We start from the raw sequence: 6,151 nt of genomic DNA, 5'->3' as shown, positions 1-6,151 counted from the left end.
TCCTGTAGTCCCAGATACTCAGGAGGCTGAGGCAAGAGGATGATTGCTTAAGCCCAAAAGTTTGAAGTTGCTGTGAGCTATTTTGACACAGCACTCTACCAAGGGTAACAAAGTGCAACTCTGTCTTTAAAAAAAAAAAAAAAGTCTCATCTATGCCTATTTTCTTAAGTGTTCTTATGAGAAAAGAATGCCGAATTTTGTCAGATGCTTTTTCTGTTTCTGTTGAGAGGATACTATGGTCTTTATTTTTGCTTCTATTTATATGGTGGATTAAGTTTATGGATTTGTATATGTTGAACTTGCCTTGCATCCCTAGGGTAAAGCCCTCCTGATCATGTTGCATATTTTTTTTAACATGTAGCTGTATTCTATTTGCTAGGATTTTGTTGATTATTTTTGCATCAATATTCATTAATAATATTGGTTTATAGTTTTCTTTTTTTGTTGGATCCCTTCCTGATTTGGGTATCAGGGTGATATTTGTTTCATAGAAATAGCTGGGGAGGGTTCTTTCCTTCTGCATGTTTTGGACTAGGTTCTGCAATATAAGTATAAGTTTCTTTGAAAGTTTGGTAGAATTCTGTTGTGAAACCATCTGGCCTAGGACTTTTTGTTATTGGAAGCATTTTCTTGATATTGGACTTTTCAAGATTTTTAATTCTTTATCATTAAGTCTGGGAAGGTGGTGTGATTCCAAATACTAGTCTGTTTTCTCCAAATTTTCAAATTTCTGGGCATAGAGTTTTTTGTAGTAATCAGTGATGGTCTTTTGTATCTCTGTGGTATCTGTTGTTATTTTCCCTTTTATTGTTTCTGATCAAGGTTGTTAGAGATATTACTTTTTTGTTACTAGTTAATGTGGCCACAAATTTATTGACAAACCCATAGCCAACATCATACTGAGTGGAGTAAAACTGAAAGCATTTCCACTTAGAATTGGAACCAGACAAGGACGTCTGTTATTGCCACTACTATTTAACGTAGTGCTGGAAGTCCTAGCCAATGCAATCAGGCAAGAGAAGGATATCAAGGGCATTCAAATGGGGACAAACTTTTATTCTTTGCTGATGATGTGATCTTATACTTTAGAAAACCCCAGGGACTCAACCATGATACTCCTGGAAATGATTAAGAATTACAGTGACATTTCAGCATATAAAGTCAATGTTAACAAATCAGACAACCTGAGAATCAAATAAAAGACACAATTCCCTTCACAATAGCTTCAAAGAAAAAGAAATACCTTGGAATATACCTACAAAGAGAACTATTAAGCCCTGAAAAAAGAAACTGCAGAAGAGTTTAACAAATGGAAGAGCATACTATGCTAATGGCTGGGAAGAATCAACATTGTTAAAATGTCCATACCACCCAAAGCAATTTACAGATTTAGTGCAATCCAATTAAAGTACCAACGTTGTACTTTGGAGAACTTGAAAATATATTTCTTCATTTTAGATGGAACCAGAAAAAAACCTGAGCAGCCAATGCAATTCTAATAAATGAAAACAAGTCCAGAGGCATGACTCTACCAGACTTCAGGTTATACGGCAAGTCTGTAGTGATCAAAACAACACAATACTGGCACAAAAATAGAGACATAGATCTACGGAAGAGAATAGAAAACGTAGAGATGAAACCAGTCTCATATCACCTTGTCATCTTCAATAAACCAACAAAAGCACGGGAAAAGAATCCCTAGTCAACAAATGGTGCTGGGAGAACGGGATAACCACATGTAAAAGAGTTAAACTGGACCTGCACCTCTTAGCACTTACAAAAATTGACTCACAATGGATAAAAGATTTAAATCTAAGACATGAAACAATAAAAATCCTGGAAGAAAGTGGGAAAAACTCTTGATGATATCTGCCTGGGGAAAGATTTTATGAAGAAGACCCCACTGGCAATTGCAGCAACACCAAAAATAAACAAACAGGACTTGATCAAGCTAAAAAGCTACTTCACAGTTAAGGGCACAACCACTAAAGCAAACAGAGAACCTTCACAATGGGAGACAATATTTGCATGTTACAAATCTAACAAAGCCTTAATAACCAGAATCTACAAAGATCTCAAATTAATCAATAACAATGAAAAAAGAACAAACAACCCTATTTATCACTGGGGAAGAGATATTATCAGAATCTTCTCTGAAGAAGATAGACAGATGGCTAACACATGAAAAAAATGCTCCTCATCCCTAATCATCAGAGAGATGCAAATCAAAAACCACCTTGAAATGTCACCTAATCACATGCCATGGTTATATATTTTGCAGTTTGAGGTGTAACAGCGTGATTACCAAAATTTCTTTTTCCCTCTTCACAATTTTATGGATAGAAGAGTTAGTCTTATCATAGATCTTGGCAACCTCAGCATATGATTCATTCATTCATTCATTCATTCCTCCTTTCTTTCTTTCTTTCTTCCTTCCTTCCTCCCTCCCTCCCTCCCTCCCTTCTCTTTCTCTCTCTCTCTCTCTCTCTCTCTCTCAATCTCTCTCTTTCTTTCTTTCCTTCTTTCTTTCTTTCTTCTGTAGAGATGGGTTCTCACTCTTGTTCAGGCTGGCCTTGAGAACTCCTGAACATAAGCCATCCACTCACCTCTGCTTCCCAGAGTGCTGGGATTACAGGCAGAAGCCACCATACCCAGTATTTTTCTATACTTATTAAGTTGAGGACTTTTACCTTTTCATTAAAAGGAAGCACTTTATGGCTTATGTTTGGCATATCCTAATTTCCAGCATCACTCCTCTTGTGCTTCAGGGCCATCACTAAGTAAACCAAGGGCTACTTGAACATAGACTCTGGAATATCACAGCAATTGATCTGATAACAGAGATGGTAAGTAAGTGACTAATGGGCAGGGAACATCTATAGCTTGGAGGTGCTTGGACAAAGGTAAAAGTCACATCCTGGGCAGGAAGGAATATGATGGCACAAAATTTTATCACACTACACAGAACAACATGCAATTAAAAACTTATGAATTGTTTCTTTCTGAAATTTTTTATTTAATATTTTTGAACCACAGTTGACTCTGGGTAAGTAAAACCATAAAAAGCAAAACTAAATAGCAAGGAACTACTATATAACAACAGCAGACTTGAAGCCCAGGCCAACTTCTGACTATATTAGCATAAAACTCTACACTAAAGTCCTAGCAGCAGAAAAGACATCGATCTTTGTCTTTGACAACATGTCCAACTTTACAAAGTATAAGGGGGGAAAATACTTTGTAAAGCATAAGAAAAGGCAAAAATGCATAATCTTAAGAGACAAAAAAAAATTATCACAACTAGACTAAGATGTGACACATACATGGACCTATCAAACATAGAATTTGAGATGACTGCGATTCATGTACCAAAGATGTTAATGAGAAGGTAGACAACATGCAAGATAAGATAGGCTATTTCAACAGAGATTAAAATTGTAAGAAAAAGTGAAATGTGGCTCCATGCCCGTAGCTCAGTGGTTAGGGCACCAGCCACATACATTGAGGCAGGCAGGTTTGAACCCAGCATGGGCCTGCTAAACAACAATGACAACTACCACGAAAAAATACCCAGGCATTGCGGCAGGTGCCTGTTGTCCCAGCTACTTGGAAGGCTGAGGCAAGAGAATCTCTTAAGTCCAAGAGTTAGAGGTTGCTGTGAGCTGTGACACCACAGCATGCTACCAAGGGTGACAAAGTGAAACTCTGTCTCAAAAAAATAAAAAGTGAAATAAAGACAAAAACATAGTAACAGAGGTAAAGATTGTCTTTGGTGGACCTCACAGTAGGCTTGACACAGCCAAGGAAGAAATCAGTGAACTTTAATATAGATCTATGGAAATTTTGCAAACTGATATGCAAGAGCAGAGGGGAAAAAAATCTCACAACACAGCATCCAAGAGTTTTAGACAATATCACATTGTCTAAAATATGCATAATCGAAGTTTTAAAGGAAGAAGAGAAAGAGAATGGAGCTGAAGAAATATTTGAAGAAATAATAGCAGAGGATTTCCCAAAATTAATAACAAACACTAAATCATAGATCCAAGGAGCCCAGAGAACACCAAACAGGATAAATACAAAAACAAACATTCAGTAAAACCATCTAGGAATATCACATTCAGACCGCTGAAAACCAAACGAAACAAGAAAATTGTGAAGCAGCCTAGCCCCGAAAATACACTTTACTACAGAGGGAAAGTGACAAGAATTACAACTCACTCCTTATCAGAGAACATGAAAGCAAAAATACAGTGGTGGGACATCTTTAAAGTACGGAAGTAAACTGTCGACTCAGAATTCTGTATCCAGAGAAAAGAGCCTGCAGGAATAAATTAATAGGAAACAAAGACTTCCTCCAATGAACAAAAGCCCAGGGGATGAGAGCTTTGGTGGCAGACCTACTTTATAAGAAATGTTGAGGGAGACCCATCAGTCTAAAGGAATAGATATGGGCCAGAAGCTTGAATCTACGAAAAGGAAGCCAAAAGCATTGGAGATGAAAGTAAAATACAATTTCATGTTTCCTGCTCTTCGCTACTCTAAAAGATAACTTTTCAAAAAGAATAATAATGTTATATGTTTATGGCATACTGTTAGGATGGCTTACCCAATACATGAAACAATATAATTTATTTGAAGATAGACACAAATTATTTAAAAACCACCAACAATTATTTTAGACAAGTTGAATAATAATTCAACAGAGGAGATAAAATTGAATTGTGATGTTTCATTAAACCTAGAGAGGGCAAGAAAAGAAGAAAAAGGTAAACAAAAAACAGATGGAAGAGAAAGATATTAGATCTCAAAATAGTTGATTTAAAAAATCACTAAATGCAGAAGGTCTAAACCAGTGATTTTCAACTGGTGTGCTGTGGCCATGAAAATTTTTAAAGATCATTCATTAAAATATTTTCCAAAGAATTTCAAAGCACAGTAAGTATATTCTTCATTTTACTCCTTTTTTTGATCATCATGATTTAAGTGTGCTGTGGAAGTTTAACTATAGGTTCAAGTGTACTGTGAGATAAGAACGTTTGAACCACACTGGTCTAAGCACACTAGTTGTTCATAGTTTTCTCTCATTATCATTTTAATATATATGAGGTCAATGGTTATGTTTCTTTTTCTTTTTTTGTATTGGTAACTGATGTCCTCTTTAGTTTTTTCTTGACTAGTCTGACATAGAAGATTATGTAACTCAAGATCTCATTTATATAAAATTCTGGAATAGACAAATTTCATCTGTACTAGAAAAAAAGTCAGTCACTTCCTGGGGCAGGTGATTCTGGAAGGTTTATGACTATAAAAGGACACAATGGGATTCTTTTGGGAGTCATGAAAATGTTCTTTATCTTAACTGAGGTAGGAGTTATATGCATACACACGCACATGTCAAAACTTATTGAACACTCGCAATTATGCACCATATTGTATGCAATTTAAATCTCAATAATGTTGATTGAAAAATAGCAGAACAAAAGCCATGATAGTCATCTTTACTTTGCAGCAGCAAATCTATATATCTGTTCATATATTCAAATTTCAAGAGCCAGTATCATGGTCCTTGGCTGGTGTTTTGCAAATGATGTGTTCAGACCGTGAGTATACAAAGATCGACTCTCTCATAAAATATACAAATAAATAATAACAATAGGTAAATTAAAATATTTGCATAACTATTATTATGATAGTTAGCCTGGCTGGCTAGAATGCTTTTTGTAATCCAGACATAACATTTTAAATTTTTTAAAGACAATGGTTTTTTGTATGTACTAGGATTTAATGATCCTTTAGTATGTATAGCTCAATCCTCTAATCACTTTATCTTAATGATTACATAATAAGTTCTGTCTTTACAATCTAAAAAAAACTTCCTCAGAACAATGTTTTACTGATTTATATGTTGAACATCAGTTGTTGCCATTTCACTTTCTACTTGTTCCAAAAACTTTTGGAAGAGGTAGATAAAGAAAAATCCTTCAATATTTTCACAATTTAAGGGGGAAAAAAAAAAAGAAATGGTAGACTCCATACCTTCCAGTCCAACTAAAAGACCAACTGAAGATGTAAAATGAACACATTAGACAACTTGAGAACCAGTTTGAACTTTCCAGTGCTGGCTTAAATTCAAGGAAGAGCTCTGGGC

Source organism: Nycticebus coucang, chromosome 20, assembly GCF_027406575.1.
Source record: "Nycticebus coucang isolate mNycCou1 chromosome 20, mNycCou1.pri, whole genome shotgun sequence".
Lineage (NCBI taxonomy): Eukaryota > Metazoa > Chordata > Mammalia > Primates > Lorisidae > Nycticebus > Nycticebus coucang.
The sequence above is the reverse complement of the archived record's forward strand: the minus strand, read 5'-3'. Positions refer to the sequence as shown.